This window comes from Balaenoptera ricei, unplaced genomic scaffold (genome assembly GCF_028023285.1).
Source record: "Balaenoptera ricei isolate mBalRic1 unplaced genomic scaffold, mBalRic1.hap2 scaffold_149, whole genome shotgun sequence".
NCBI lineage: Eukaryota > Metazoa > Chordata > Mammalia > Artiodactyla > Balaenopteridae > Balaenoptera > Balaenoptera ricei.
The window spans coordinates 346,383-361,422 of record NW_026777452.1 but is presented as its reverse complement, the minus strand read 5'-3'; the positions used below and the strand labels follow the sequence as shown (position 1 = coordinate 361,422).

The window sequence follows — 15,040 nt, the reverse complement described above, 5'->3', positions numbered from 1 at the left end:
CCCGCCCCCGGCCGTGGTGAAAGAGTGGAGTGTGGGCTTTTTCCGGAGGGAGCTGTGGAGAGACACACGGGCAGACGGGTGGCTGCGGCGTGGAGGGGCGCTGGTGTGGTCGGCCAGGTGCAGGTCGAGGGCCTCGCGGGCCTCACGATCTTCACCCGGGCCTGCGGCGGTGTCTGGGTCCGGGCCAGCCACCCCGGCAGCGGCTGGCGTGCGGTTGCCTTCCAGGGCCGCCTTCTGGGGGCATGTCCAGCCAGACCGGCGGGGATGGCCCCCTCCGGCGCACGCTGTGTCGGGAGAGGCCTGAGTAGATGAGGCCTGCAGCAGTGCCCGGCGGGGGCAGAGGAAGCCTTGAGTACCGGCCACTACAAGAAAAGGGCAATCGGGGGGCAAAAAATACTACAGCACCTAGTATTCCCAGGTGGTCTCCCATCCAGGTAGTAAACAGACCCGACCCTGCTTAGCTTCGGAAATCAGACGAGATGGGGTGCGTATAGGGTGGTATGGCCATAGAAGGCAGCGGGGCCCACGGGGTGCCTCTTGAGGCTCAGCTTACCTGGTGCTGGCAAATTACCGCCAGTCCGGCGACCAGCCCTCTGCAGCACGGCCCTGCGGCCCGCCCAGGCAGGCGATAGCAGGCTTCGGGGTCCGGGTGTGGTGGAGTCTTGGACGCTCTAGCAGCTCAGTTCTGGCGGGAACATCCAGGCACATAGGCGCATGGCGAACCGCCCCAGATCCCGCTCGACGCTCACAAAGACGTGGCTCTGAAGGCTTAAGGGTCCGTGGTCCACGGTCCCTTGGGCATTCCCCACCCTGTCCACCCACGCAGTGCTAGGTGCAGTCCAGCCGCGGCCGGGCTGGCCCTCCTGCCTGAAGGCAGTTAGCCCAAAGCCACTGGGAGCCACCATTGATGCGGCACGGCCCCTTGGACCCAGCAAGGCCACCCTTGCCCACACGCCACCCGCTGAGCACAGTTCCCAGCGCATGGTGGCCGGCTGGCCCGGAGAACCGGACCGGCCCAGGACCCCGCTCCCGCCCCCGGCCATGGCGAAACAGCGGAGGGTGGGCTTTTTCCGGAGGGAGCTGTGGAGAGACACAGAGGCAGACAGGTGGCTGCGGCGCAGATGGGCGCTGGTTGGGTTGGCCACGGGCAGGTCGAGGGCCTCGCGGGCCTCACGATCTTCACCCGGGCCTGCAGCGGAGTCTGGGTCCGGGCCAGCCACCCCGGGAGAGGCTGGGGTGCGGCTGCCTTCCAGGGCCGCCTTCTGGCGGCATGTCCACCCAGACCGGCTGGGTGGGCCCCCTCTGGCGCACGCTGTGTTGCGAGAGGCCTGAGTAGATGAGGCCTGCAGCAGTGCCCGGCGGGAGCAGCGGAAGCCTTGAGCACCGGCGATGACAAGAAAAGGCAGATCGGGGGGCAAAAAATACTACAGCACCTAGTATTCCCAGGTGGTCTCCCATCCAGGTAGTAAACAGACCCGACCCTGCTTAGCTTCCGAGGTCAGACGAGATGGGGTGCGTTTAGGGTGGTATGGCCGTAGAAGGCAGCGGGGGCCACGGGGTGACTCTTGAGGCTCAGCTTAGCTGGTGCTGGCGAATTACCACCAGTCCGGCGACCAGCCCTCTGCTGCACGGCCCTGCTGCCTGCCCAGGCAGGCGACAGGAGGCCTCGGGGACCCGGAGGTGGCAGAGTCTTGGGCGACCTTGCAGCCCTGTTCGGGCGGGAACCTCCGGACCCGTAGGCGCTTGACGCTCCACCTCAGATCCCGCTCGACGCTCACAAGGACGTGGCCTCAGAGGCTTAAGGGCCAGTGGCCTGCTGTCCCTTGGGCATTACACAACCTGTCCACCCTCGCAGTTCTAGGAGCAGCCCAGCCATGGCCGGGCCGGCCTTCCTGCTCGACGGCAGTTGGCCCAAAGCCACTGGGATCCACCGTTGGGCTGCCACGGCCTCTTAGCCCCAGCAAACTACCCTTTCAGCCACGCCACCCGCCAAGCACAGTTCCGATGCCTGGAGGTCAGCCGACCTGGAGAACCAGTCACGGCCCACGACCCCGCTCCTGCCTCCAGCCGTAGCGAAACGGCAGAGGGTGGGCTTTTTCCGGAGGGAGCTGTATAGAGACACACGGGCAATTAGGTGGCTGCGGCGTGGATGCGCGCTGGTGGGGACGGCCAGTTGTAGGTCGAGGGCTTCGCGTGCCTCACGGCCTTCACCTGGGCGTGCGGCGCAGTCTGGCTGCGGGCCAGCCACCACGGGAGCGGCTGGTTTATGGCTATCTTCCAGGGCCGCCTTCTGGCCGCATTTCCATCCAGACCTGCGGGGAGCGCCCCCTCCAGAGCACGCTGTGTTGGGAGGGCCCTGAGGAGGTGAGGCCTGCAGAGGCGGAGGCGGCATCAGCCGTGGGCGCCTAAAGGAGAATTTATAGTGGGAGGCAAAAAAGCCTACAGCACCTGGTATTCCCATGTGGTCTCCCATCCAAGTACTAAGCAGGCCCGACCCTGCTTAGCTTCCAGGATCAGACGATATCGGGCGCGTTCAGGGTGGTATGGCGGTAGAAGGCTGCGGGGGCCACGGGGTGCCTCTTGAGGCTTAGCTTCCCTGGTGCTGGGGCTTGCCGACAGCCCGGCAGCCAACCCTCTCCGGCACGGCCCAGCCCGCCCACCAAGGCAGGCGACAGGAGGCCTCGGGCACCCGGGATTGGCGGACTCGTGGGAGACCTCGCAGCTCAGGTCAGGCGGGACCCTCCAGGCCCATAGGAGCTTGGCCCTCTGCCCCAGATCCCGCTTGACGCCCACAAGGACGTGGCCCTGGGGGCTTAAGGGCCCGTGGCCCACGGTCCTTTGGGCATTCGCCACCCTGTCTGCCCACACAGTTCTAGGTGAAGCCCGGCCGCGGCCAGGCTGGCCCTCCTGCCCGACGGCAGTTGGCCTGAAGCCACTGGGAGGCACCATTGAGTCGGCAAGACCCCTTAGACCCAGCAAGGCCACCCTTGCCCCTCCGCCAAATGCTGAGCAAAGTTCCCTGCACCCGGTGACCGGCCGGCCCGGAGAACCATTCCCGGCCCACGACCCCACTCCCGCCCCCGGCCGTGGTGAAAGAGTGGAGTGTGGGCTTTTTCCGGAGGGAGCTGTGGAGAGACACACGGGCAGACGGGTGGCTGCGGCGTGGAGGGGCGCTGGTGTGGTCGGCCAGGTGCAGGTCGAGGGCCTCGCGGGCCTCACGATCTTCACCCGGGCCTGCGGCGGTGTCTGGGTCCGGGCCAGCCACCCCGGCAGCGGCTGGCGTGCGGTTGCCTTCCAGGGCCGCCTTCTGGGGGCATGTCCAGCCAGACCGGCGGGGATGGCCCCCTCCGGCGCACGCTGTGTCGGGAGAGGCCTGAGTAGATGAGGCCTGCAGCAGTGCCCGGCGGGGGCAGAGGAAGCCTTGAGTACCGGCCACTACAAGAAAAGGGCAATCGGGGGGCAAAAAATACTACAGCACCTAGTATTCCCAGGTGGTCTCCCATCCAGGTAGTAAACAGACCCGACCCTGCTTAGCTTCGGAAATCAGACGAGATGGGGTGCGTATAGGGTGGTATGGCCATAGAAGGCAGCGGGGCCCACGGGGTGCCTCTTGAGGCTCAGCTTACCTGGTGCTGGCAAATTACCGCCAGTCCGGCGACCAGCCCTCTGCAGCACGGCCCTGCGGCCCGCCCAGGCAGGCGATAGCAGGCTTCGGGGTCCGGGTGTGGTGGAGTCTTGGACGCTCTAGCAGCTCAGTTCTGGCGGGAACATCCAGGCACATAGGCGCATGGCGAACCGCCCCAGATCCCGCTCGACGCTCACAAAGACGTGGCTCTGAAGGCTTAAGGGTCCGTGGTCCACGGTCCCTTGGGCATTCCCCACCCTGTCCACCCACGCAGTGCTAGGTGCAGTCCAGCCGCGGCCGGGCTGGCCCTCCTGCCTGAAGGCAGTTAGCCCAAAGCCACTGGGAGCCACCATTGATGCGGCACGGCCCCTTGGACCCAGCAAGGCCACCCTTGCCCACACGCCACCCGCTGAGCACAGTTCCCAGCGCATGGTGGCCGGCTGGCCCGGAGAACCGGACCGGCCCAGGACCCCGCTCCCGCCCCCGGCCATGGCGAAACAGCGGAGGGTGGGCTTTTTCCGGAGGGAGCTGTGGAGAGACACAGAGGCAGACAGGTGGCTGCGGCGCAGATGGGCGCTGGTTGGGTTGGCCACGGGCAGGTCGAGGGCCTCGCGGGCCTCACGATCTTCACCCGGGCCTGCAGCGGAGTCTGGGTCCGGGCCAGCCACCCCGGGAGAGGCTGGGGTGCGGCTGCCTTCCAGGGCCGCCTTCTGGCGGCATGTCCACCCAGACCGGCTGGGTGGGCCCCCTCTGGCGCACGCTGTGTTGCGAGAGGCCTGAGTAGATGAGGCCTGCAGCAGTGCCCGGCGGGAGCAGCGGAAGCCTTGAGCACCGGCGATGACAAGAAAAGGCAGATCGGGGGGCAAAAAATACTACAGCACCTAGTATTCCCAGGTGGTCTCCCATCCAGGTAGTAAACAGACCCGACCCTGCTTAGCTTCCGAGGTCAGACGAGATGGGGTGCGTTTAGGGTGGTATGGCCGTAGAAGGCAGCGGGGGCCACGGGGTGACTCTTGAGGCTCAGCTTAGCTGGTGCTGGCGAATTACCACCAGTCCGGCGACCAGCCCTCTGCTGCACGGCCCTGCTGCCTGCCCAGGCAGGCGACAGGAGGCCTCGGGGACCCGGAGGTGGCAGAGTCTTGGGCGACCTTGCAGCCCTGTTCGGGCGGGAACCTCCGGACCCGTAGGCGCTTGACGCTCCACCTCAGATCCCGCTCGACGCTCACAAGGACGTGGCCTCAGAGGCTTAAGGGCCAGTGGCCTGCTGTCCCTTGGGCATTACACAACCTGTCCACCCTCGCAGTTCTAGGAGCAGCCCAGCCATGGCCGGGCCGGCCTTCCTGCTCGACGGCAGTTGGCCCAAAGCCACTGGGATCCACCGTTGGGCTGCCACGGCCTCTTAGCCCCAGCAAACTACCCTTTCAGCCACGCCACCCGCCAAGCACAGTTCCGATGCCTGGAGGTCAGCCGACCTGGAGAACCAGTCACGGCCCACGACCCCGCTCCTGCCTCCAGCCGTAGCGAAACGGCAGAGGGTGGGCTTTTTCCGGAGGGAGCTGTATAGAGACACACGGGCAATTAGGTGGCTGCGGCGTGGATGCGCGCTGGTGGGGACGGCCAGTTGTAGGTCGAGGGCTTCGCGTGCCTCACGGCCTTCACCTGGGCGTGCGGCGCAGTCTGGCTGCGGGCCAGCCACCACGGGAGCGGCTGGTTTATGGCTATCTTCCAGGGCCGCCTTCTGGCCGCATTTCCATCCAGACCTGCGGGGAGCGCCCCCTCCAGAGCACGCTGTGTTGGGAGGGCCCTGAGGAGGTGAGGCCTGCAGAGGCGGAGGCGGCATCAGCCGTGGGCGCCTAAAGGAGAATTTATAGTGGGAGGCAAAAAAGCCTACAGCACCTGGTATTCCCATGTGGTCTCCCATCCAAGTACTAAGCAGGCCCGACCCTGCTTAGCTTCCAGGATCAGACGATATCGGGCGCGTTCAGGGTGGTATGGCGGTAGAAGGCTGCGGGGGCCACGGGGTGCCTCTTGAGGCTTAGCTTCCCTGGTGCTGGGGCTTGCCGACAGCCCGGCAGCCAACCCTCTCCGGCACGGCCCAGCCCGCCCACCAAGGCAGGCGACAGGAGGCCTCGGGCACCCGGGATTGGCGGACTCGTGGGAGACCTCGCAGCTCAGGTCAGGCGGGACCCTCCAGGCCCATAGGAGCTTGGCCCTCTGCCCCAGATCCCGCTTGACGCCCACAAGGACGTGGCCCCGGGGGCTTAAGGGCCCGTGGCCCACGGTCCTTTGGGCATTCGCCACCCTGTCTGCCCACACAGTTCTAGGTGAAGCCCGGCCGCGGCCAGGCTGGCCCTCCTGCCCGACGGCAGTTGGCCTGAAGCCACTGGGAGGCACCATTGAGTCGGCAAGACCCCTTAGACCCAGCAAGGCCACCCTTGCCCCTCCGCCAAATGCTGAGCAAAGTTCCCTGCACCCGGTGACCGGCCGGCCCGGAGAACCATTCCCGGCCCACGACCCCACTCCCGCCCCCGGCCGTGGTGAAAGAGTGGAGTGTGGGCTTTTTCCGGAGGGAGCTGTGGAGAGACACACGGGCAGACGGGTGGCTGCGGCGTGGAGGGGCGCTGGTGTGGTCGGCCAGGTGCAGGTCGAGGGCCTCGCGGGCCTCACGATCTTCACCCGGGCCTGCGGCGGTGTCTGGGTCCGGGCCAGCCACCCCGGCAGCGGCTGGCGTGCGGTTGCCTTCCAGGGCCGCCTTCTGGGGGCATGTCCAGCCAGACCGGCGGGGATGGCCCCCTCCGGCGCACGCTGTGTCGGGAGAGGCCTGAGTAGATGAGGCCTGCAGCAGTGCCCGGCGGGGGCAGAGGAAGCCTTGAGTACCGGCCACTACAAGAAAAGGGCAATCGGGGGGCAAAAAATACTACAGCACCTAGTATTCCCAGGTGGTCTCCCATCCAGGTAGTAAACAGACCCGACCCTGCTTAGCTTCGGAAATCAGACGAGATGGGGTGCGTATAGGGTGGTATGGCCATAGAAGGCAGCGGGGCCCACGGGGTGCCTCTTGAGGCTCAGCTTACCTGGTGCTGGCAAATTACCGCCAGTCCGGCGACCAGCCCTCTGCAGCACGGCCCTGCGGCCCGCCCAGGCAGGCGATAGCAGGCTTCGGGGTCCGGGTGTGGTGGAGTCTTGGACGCTCTAGCAGCTCAGTTCTGGCGGGAACATCCAGGCACATAGGCGCATGGCGAACCGCCCCAGATCCCGCTCGACGCTCACAAAGACGTGGCTCTGAAGGCTTAAGGGTCCGTGGTCCACGGTCCCTTGGGCATTCCCCACCCTGTCCACCCACGCAGTGCTAGGTGCAGTCCAGCCGCGGCCGGGCTGGCCCTCCTGCCTGAAGGCAGTTAGCCCAAAGCCACTGGGAGCCACCATTGATGTGGCACGGCCCCTTGGACCCAGCAAGGCCACCCTTGCCCACACGCCACCCGCTGAGCACAGTTCCCAGCGCATGGTGGCCGGCTGGCCCGGAGAACCGGACCGGCCCAGGACCCCGCTCCCGCCCCCGGCCATGGCGAAACAGCGGAGGGTGGGCTTTTTCCGGAGGGAGCTGTGGAGAGACACAGAGGCAGACAGGTGGCTGCGGCGCAGATGGGCGCTGGTTGGGTTGGCCACGGGCAGGTCGAGGGCCTCGCGGGCCTCACGATCTTCACCCGGGCCTGCAGCGGAGTCTGGGTCCGGGCCAGCCACCCCGGGAGAGGCTGGGGTGCGGCTGCCTTCCAGGGCCGCCTTCTGGCGGCATGTCCACCCAGACCGGCTGGGTGGGCCCCCTCTGGCGCACGCTGTGTTGCGAGAGGCCTGAGTAGATGAGGCCTGCAGCAGTGCCCGGCGGGAGCAGCGGAAGCCTTGAGCACCGGCGATGACAAGAAAAGGCAGATCGGGGGGCAAAAAATACTACAGCACCTAGTATTCCCAGGTGGTCTCCCATCCAGGTAGTAAACAGACCCGACCCTGCTTAGCTTCCGAGGTCAGACGAGATGGGGTGCGTTTAGGGTGGTATGGCCGTAGAAGGCAGCGGGGGCCACGGGGTGACTCTTGAGGCTCAGCTTAGCTGGTGCTGGCGAATTACCACCAGTCCGGCGACCAGCCCTCTGCTGCACGGCCCTGCTGCCTGCCCAGGCAGGTGACAGGAGGCCTCGGGGACCCGGAGGTGGCAGAGTCTTGGGCGACCTTGCAGCCCTGTTCGGGCGGGAACCTCCGGACCCGTAGGCGCTTGACGCTCCACCTCAGATCCCGCTCGACGCTCACAAGGACGTGGCCTCAGAGGCTTAAGGGCCAGTGGCCTGCTGTCCCTTGGGCATTACACAACCTGTCCACCCTCGCAGTTCTAGGAGCAGCCCAGCCATGGCCGGGCCGGCCTTCCTGCTCGACGGCAGTTGGCCCAAAGCCACTGGGATCCACCGTTGGGCTGCCACGGCCTCTTAGCCCCAGCAAACTACCCTTTCAGCCACGCCACCCGCCAAGCACAGTTCCGATGCCTGGAGGTCAGCCGACCTGGAGAACCAGTCACGGCCCACGACCCCGCTCCTGCCTCCAGCCGTAGCGAAACGGCAGAGGGTGGGCTTTTTCCGGAGGGAGCTGTATAGAGACACACGGGCAATTAGGTGGCTGCGGCGTGGATGCGCGCTGGTGGGGACGGCCAGTTGTAGGTCGAGGGCTTCGCGTGCCTCACGGCCTTCACCTGGGCGTGCGGCGCAGTCTGGCTGCGGGCCAGCCACCACGGGAGCGGCTGGTTTATGGCTATCTTCCAGGGCCGCCTTCTGGCCGCATTTCCATCCAGACCTGCGGGGAGCGCCCCCTCCAGAGCACGCTGTGTTGGGAGGGCCCTGAGGAGGTGAGGCCTGCAGAGGCGGAGGCGGCATCAGCCGTGGGCGCCTAAAGGAGAATTTATAGTGGGAGGCAAAAAAGCCTACAGCACCTGGTATTCCCATGTGGTCTCCCATCCAAGTACTAAGCAGGCCCGACCCTGCTTAGCTTCCAGGATCAGACGATATCGGGCGCGTTCAGGGTGGTATGGCGGTAGAAGGCTGCGGGGGCCACGGGGTGCCTCTTGAGGCTTAGCTTCCCTGGTGCTGGGGCTTGCCGACAGCCCGGCAGCCAACCCTCTCCGGCACGGCCCAGCCCGCCCACCAAGGCAGGCGACAGGAGGCCTCGGGCACCCGGGATTGGCGGACTCGTGGGAGACCTCGCAGCTCAGGTCAGGCGGGACCCTCCAGGCCCATAGGAGCTTGGCCCTCTGCCCCAGATCCCGCTTGACGCCCACAAGGACGTGGCCCCGGGGGCTTAAGGGCCCGTGGCCCACGGTCCTTTGGGCATTCGCCACCCTGTCTGCCCACACAGTTCTAGGTGAAGCCCGGCCGCGGCCAGGCTGGCCCTCCTGCCCGACGGCAGTTGGCCTGAAGCCACTGGGAGGCACCATTGAGTCGGCAAGACCCCTTAGACCCAGCAAGGCCACCCTTGCCCCTCCGCCAAATGCTGAGCAAAGTTCCCTGCACCCGGTGACCGGCCGGCCCGGAGAACCATTCCCGGCCCACGACCCCACTCCCGCCCCCGGCCGTGGTGAAAGAGTGGAGTGTGGGCTTTTTCCGGAGGGAGCTGTGGAGAGACACACGGGCAGACGGGTGGCTGCGGCGTGGAGGGGCGCTGGTGTGGTCGGCCAGGTGCAGGTCGAGGGCCTCGCGGGCCTCACGATCTTCACCCGGGCCTGCGGCGGTGTCTGGGTCCGGGCCAGCCACCCCGGCAGCGGCTGGCGTGCGGTTGCCTTCCAGGGCCGCCTTCTGGGGGCATGTCCAGCCAGACCGGCGGGGATGGCCCCCTCCGGCGCACGCTGTGTCGGGAGAGGCCTGAGTAGATGAGGCCTGCAGCAGTGCCCGGCGGGGGCAGAGGAAGCCTTGAGTACCGGCCACTACAAGAAAAGGGCAATCGGGGGGCAAAAAATACTACAGCACCTAGTATTCCCAGGTGGTCTCCCATCCAGGTAGTAAACAGACCCGACCCTGCTTAGCTTCGGAAATCAGACGAGATGGGGTGCGTATAGGGTGGTATGGCCATAGAAGGCAGCGGGGCCCACGGGGTGCCTCTTGAGGCTCAGCTTACCTGGTGCTGGCAAATTACCGCCAGTCCGGCGACCAGCCCTCTGCAGCACGGCCCTGCGGCCCGCCCAGGCAGGCGATAGCAGGCTTCGGGGTCCGGGTGTGGTGGAGTCTTGGACGCTCTAGCAGCTCAGTTCTGGCGGGAACATCCAGGCACATAGGCGCATGGCGAACCGCCCCAGATCCCGCTCGACGCTCACAAAGACGTGGCTCTGAAGGCTTAAGGGTCCGTGGTCCACGGTCCCTTGGGCATTCCCCACCCTGTCCACCCACGCAGTGCTAGGTGCAGTCCAGCCGCGGCCGGGCTGGCCCTCCTGCCTGAAGGCAGTTAGCCCAAAGCCACTGGGAGCCACCATTGATGCGGCACGGCCCCTTGGACCCAGCAAGGCCACCCTTGCCCACACGCCACCCGCTGAGCACAGTTCCCAGCGCATGGTGGCCGGCTGGCCCGGAGAACCGGACCGGCCCAGGACCCCGCTCCCGCCCCCGGCCATGGCGAAACAGCGGAGGGTGGGCTTTTTCCGGAGGGAGCTGTGGAGAGACACAGAGGCAGACAGGTGGCTGCGGCGCAGATGGGCGCTGGTTGGGTTGGCCACGGGCAGGTCGAGGGCCTCGCGGGCCTCACGATCTTCACCCGGGCCTGCAGCGGAGTCTGGGTCCGGGCCAGCCACCCCGGGAGAGGCTGGGGTGCGGCTGCCTTCCAGGGCCGCCTTCTGGCGGCATGTCCACCCAGACCGGCTGGGTGGGCCCCCTCTGGCGCACGCTGTGTTGCGAGAGGCCTGAGTAGATGAGGCCTGCAGCAGTGCCCGGCGGGAGCAGCGGAAGCCTTGAGCACCGGCGATGACAAGAAAAGGCAGATCGGGGGGCAAAAAATACTACAGCACCTAGTATTCCCAGGTGGTCTCCCATCCAGGTAGTAAACAGACCCGACCCTGCTTAGCTTCCGAGGTCAGACGAGATGGGGTGCGTTTAGGGTGGTATGGCCGTAGAAGGCAGCGGGGGCCACGGGGTGACTCTTGAGGCTCAGCTTAGCTGGTGCTGGCGAATTACCACCAGTCCGGCGACCAGCCCTCTGCTGCACGGCCCTGCTGCCTGCCCAGGCAGGCGACAGGAGGCCTCGGGGACCCGGAGGTGGCAGAGTCTTGGGCGACCTTGCAGCCCTGTTCGGGCGGGAACCTCCGGACCCGTAGGCGCTTGACGCTCCACCTCAGATCCCGCTCGACGCTCACAAGGACGTGGCCTCAGAGGCTTAAGGGCCAGTGGCCTGCTGTCCCTTGGGCATTACACAACCTGTCCACCCTCGCAGTTCTAGGAGCAGCCCAGCCATGGCCGGGCCGGCCTTCCTGCTCGACGGCAGTTGGCCCAAAGCCACTGGGATCCACCGTTGGGCTGCCACGGCCTCTTAGCCCCAGCAAACTACCCTTTCAGCCACGCCACCCGCCAAGCACAGTTCCGATGCCTGGAGGTCAGCCGACCTGGAGAACCAGTCACGGCCCACGACCCCGCTCCTGCCTCCAGCCGTAGCGAAACGGCAGAGGGTGGGCTTTTTCCGGAGGGAGCTGTATAGAGACACACGGGCAATTAGGTGGCTGCGGCGTGGATGCGCGCTGGTGGGGACGGCCAGTTGTAGGTCGAGGGCTTCGCGTGCCTCACGGCCTTCACCTGGGCGTGCGGCGCAGTCTGGCTGCGGGCCAGCCACCACGGGAGCGGCTGGTTTATGGCTATCTTCCAGGGCCGCCTTCTGGCCGCATTTCCATCCAGACCTGCGGGGAGCGCCCCCTCCAGAGCACGCTGTGTTGGGAGGGCCCTGAGGAGGTGAGGCCTGCAGAGGCGGAGGCGGCATCAGCCGTGGGCGCCTAAAGGAGAATTTATAGTGGGAGGCAAAAAAGCCTACAGCACCTGGTATTCCCATGTGGTCTCCCATCCAAGTACTAAGCAGGCCCGACCCTGCTTAGCTTCCAGGATCAGACGATATCGGGCGCGTTCAGGGTGGTATGGCGGTAGAAGGCTGCGGGGGCCACGGGGTGCCTCTTGAGGCTTAGCTTCCCTGGTGCTGGGGCTTGCCGACAGCCCGGCAGCCAACCCTCTCCGGCACGGCCCAGCCGCCCACCAAGGCAGGCGACAGGAGGCCTCGGGCACCCGGGATTGGCGGACTCGTGGGAGACCTCGCAGCTCAGGTCAGGCGGGACCCTCCAGGCCCATAGGAGCTTGGCCCTCTGCCCCAGATCCCGCTTGACGCCCACAAGGACGTGGCCCCGGGGGCTTAAGGGCCCGTGGCCCACGGTCCTTTGGGCATTCGCCACCCTGTCTGCCCACACAGTTCTAGGTGAAGCCCGGCCGCGGCCAGGCTGGCCCTCCTGCCCGACGGCAGTTGGCCTGAAGCCACTGGGAGGCACCATTGAGTCGGCAAGACCCCTTAGACCCAGCAAGGCCACCCTTGCCCCTCCGCCAAATGCTGAGCAAAGTTCCCTGCACCCGGTGACCGGCCGGCCCGGAGAACCATTCCCGGCCCACGACCCCACTCCCGCCCCCGGCCGTGGTGAAAGAGTGGAGTGTGGGCTTTTTCCGGAGGGAGCTGTGGAGAGACACACGGGCAGACGGGTGGCTGCGGCGTGGAGGGGCGCTGGTGTGGTCGGCCAGGTGCAGGTCGAGGGCCTCGCGGGCCTCACGATCTTCACCCGGGCCTGCGGCGGTGTCTGGGTCCGGGCCAGCCACCCCGGCAGCGGCTGGCGTGCGGTTGCCTTCCAGGGCCGCCTTCTGGGGGCATGTCCAGCCAGACCGGCGGGGATGGCCCCCTCCGGCGCACGCTGTGTCGGGAGAGGCCTGAGTAGATGAGGCCTGCAGCAGTGCCCGGCGGGGGCAGAGGAAGCCTTGAGTACCGGCCACTACAAGAAAAGGGCAATCGGGGGGCAAAAAATACTACAGCACCTAGTATTCCCAGGTGGTCTCCCATCCAGGTAGTAAACAGACCCGACCCTGCTTAGCTTCGGAAATCAGACGAGATGGGGTGCGTATAGGGTGGTATGGCCATAGAAGGCAGCGGGGCCCACGGGGTGCCTCTTGAGGCTCAGCTTACCTGGTGCTGGCAAATTACCGCCAGTCCGGCGACCAGCCCTCTGCAGCACGGCCCTGCGGCCCGCCCAGGCAGGCGATAGCAGGCTTCGGGGTCCGGGTGTGGTGGAGTCTTGGACGCTCTAGCAGCTCAGTTCTGGCGGGAACATCCAGGCACATAGGCGCATGGCGAACCGCCCCAGATCCCGCTCGACGCTCACAAAGACGTGGCTCTGAAGGCTTAAGGGTCCGTGGTCCACGGTCCCTTGGGCATTCCCCACCCTGTCCACCCACGCAGTGCTAGGTGCAGTCCAGCCGCGGCCGGGCTGGCCCTCCTGCCTGAAGGCAGTTAGCCCAAAGCCACTGGGAGCCACCATTGATGCGGCACGGCCCCTTGGACCCAGCAAGGCCACCCTTGCCCACACGCCACCCGCTGAGCACAGTTCCCAGCGCATGGTGGCCGGCTGGCCCGGAGAACCGGACCGGCCCAGGACCCCGCTCCCGCCCCCGGCCATGGCGAAACAGCGGAGGGTGGGCTTTTTCCGGAGGGAGCTGTGGAGAGACACAGAGGCAGACAGGTGGCTGCGGCGCAGATGGGCGCTGGTTGGGTTGGCCACGGGCAGGTCGAGGGCCTCGCGGGCCTCACGATCTTCACCCGGGCCTGCAGCGGAGTCTGGGTCCGGGCCAGCCACCCCGGGAGAGGCTGGGGTGCGGCTGCCTTCCAGGGCCGCCTTCTGGCGGCATGTCCACCCAGACCGGCTGGGTGGGCCCCCTCTGGCGCACGCTGTGTTGCGAGAGGCCTGAGTAGATGAGGCCTGCAGCAGTGCCCGGCGGGAGCAGCGGAAGCCTTGAGCACCGGCGATGACAAGAAAAGGCAGATCGGGGGGCAAAAAATACTACAGCACCTAGTATTCCCAGGTGGTCTCCCATCCAGGTAGTAAACAGACCCGACCCTGCTTAGCTTCCGAGGTCAGACGAGATGGGGTGCGTTTAGGGTGGTATGGCCGTAGAAGGCAGCGGGGGCCACGGGGTGACTCTTGAGGCTCAGCTTAGCTGGTGCTGGCGAATTACCACCAGTCCGGCGACCAGCCCTCTGCTGCACGGCCCTGCTGCCTGCCCAGGCAGGCGACAGGAGGCCTCGGGGACCCGGAGGTGGCAGAGTCTTGGGCGACCTTGCAGCCCTGTTCGGGCGGGAACCTCCGGACCCGTAGGCGCTTGACGCTCCACCTCAGATCCCGCTCGACGCTCACAAGGACGTGGCCTCAGAGGCTTAAGGGCCAGTGGCCTGCTGTCCCTTGGGCATTACACAACCTGTCCACCCTCGCAGTTCTAGGAGCAGCCCAGCCATGGCCGGGCCGGCCTTCCTGCTCGACGGCAGTTGGCCCAAAGCCACTGGGATCCACCGTTGGGCTGCCACGGCCTCTTAGCCCCAGCAAACTACCCTTTCAGCCACGCCACCCGCCAAGCACAGTTCCGATGCCTGGAGGTCAGCCGACCTGGAGAACCAGTCACGGCCCACGACCCCGCTCCTGCCTCCAGCTGTAGCGAAACGGCAGAGGGTGGGCTTTTTCCGGAGGGAGCTGTATAGAGACACACGGGCAATTAGGTGGCTGCGGCGTGGATGCGCGCTGGTGGGGACGGCCAGTTGTAGGTGGAGGGCGTCGCCTGCCTCACGGCCTTCACCTGGGCGTGCGGCGCAGTCTGGCTGCGGGCCAGCCACCACGGGAGCGGCTGGTTTATGGCTATCTTCCAGGGCCGCCTTCTGGCCGCATTTCCATCCAGACCTGCGGGGAGCGCCCCCTCCAGAGCACGCTGTGTTGGGAGGGCCCTGAGGAGGTGAGGCCTGCAGAGGCGGAGGCGGCATCAGCCGTGGGCGCCTAAAGGAGAATTTATAGTGGGAGGCAAAAAAGCCTACAGCACCTGGTATTTCCATGTGGTCTCCCATCCAAGTACTAAGCAGGCCCGACCCTGCTTAGCTTCCAGGATCAGACGATATTGGGCGCGTTCAGGGTGGTATGGCGGTAGAAGGCTGCGGGGGCCACGGGGTGCCTCTTGAGGCTTAGCTTCCCTGGTGCTGGGGCTTGCCGACAGCCCGGCAGCCAACCCTCTCCGGCACGGCCCAGCCGCCCACCAAGGCAGGCGACAGGAGGCCTCGGGCACCCGGGATTGGCGGACTCGTGGGAGACCTCGCAGCTCAGGTCAGGCGGGACCCTCCAGGCCC

The 15,040-nt window shown here is 66.5% G+C and overlaps 15 pseudogenes; all 15 read right to left on the bottom strand.

The window, feature by feature from the left end:
- Nucleotides 1–393: 393 nt before the first annotated feature.
- On the bottom strand, nt 394–512 carry LOC132358695 (5S ribosomal RNA; annotated as a pseudogene).
- A 909-nt stretch (nt 513–1,421) lies between these two features.
- Nucleotides 1,422–1,540, bottom strand: LOC132358298 (5S ribosomal RNA; annotated as a pseudogene).
- An 896-nt stretch (nt 1,541–2,436) lies between these two features.
- LOC132358474 (5S ribosomal RNA) lies at nt 2,437–2,555 on the bottom strand (annotated as a pseudogene).
- A 911-nt stretch (nt 2,556–3,466) lies between these two features.
- On the bottom strand, nt 3,467–3,585 carry LOC132358694 (5S ribosomal RNA; annotated as a pseudogene).
- A 909-nt stretch (nt 3,586–4,494) lies between these two features.
- On the bottom strand, nt 4,495–4,613 carry LOC132358297 (5S ribosomal RNA; annotated as a pseudogene).
- An 896-nt stretch (nt 4,614–5,509) lies between these two features.
- Nucleotides 5,510–5,628, bottom strand: LOC132358473 (5S ribosomal RNA; annotated as a pseudogene).
- A 911-nt stretch (nt 5,629–6,539) lies between these two features.
- On the bottom strand, nt 6,540–6,658 carry LOC132358693 (5S ribosomal RNA; annotated as a pseudogene).
- A 909-nt stretch (nt 6,659–7,567) lies between these two features.
- On the bottom strand, nt 7,568–7,686 carry LOC132358295 (5S ribosomal RNA; annotated as a pseudogene).
- An 896-nt stretch (nt 7,687–8,582) lies between these two features.
- On the bottom strand, nt 8,583–8,701 carry LOC132358472 (5S ribosomal RNA; annotated as a pseudogene).
- Nucleotides 8,702–9,612: 911 nt separating this feature from the next.
- Nucleotides 9,613–9,731, bottom strand: LOC132358692 (5S ribosomal RNA; annotated as a pseudogene).
- A 909-nt stretch (nt 9,732–10,640) lies between these two features.
- On the bottom strand, nt 10,641–10,759 carry LOC132358294 (5S ribosomal RNA; annotated as a pseudogene).
- An 896-nt stretch (nt 10,760–11,655) lies between these two features.
- LOC132358471 (5S ribosomal RNA) lies at nt 11,656–11,774 on the bottom strand (annotated as a pseudogene).
- A 910-nt stretch (nt 11,775–12,684) lies between these two features.
- On the bottom strand, nt 12,685–12,803 carry LOC132358691 (5S ribosomal RNA; annotated as a pseudogene).
- A 909-nt stretch (nt 12,804–13,712) lies between these two features.
- Nucleotides 13,713–13,831, bottom strand: LOC132358293 (5S ribosomal RNA; annotated as a pseudogene).
- Nucleotides 13,832–14,727: 896 nt separating this feature from the next.
- Nucleotides 14,728–14,846, bottom strand: LOC132358535 (5S ribosomal RNA; annotated as a pseudogene).
- Nucleotides 14,847–15,040: the final 194 nt, after the last annotated feature.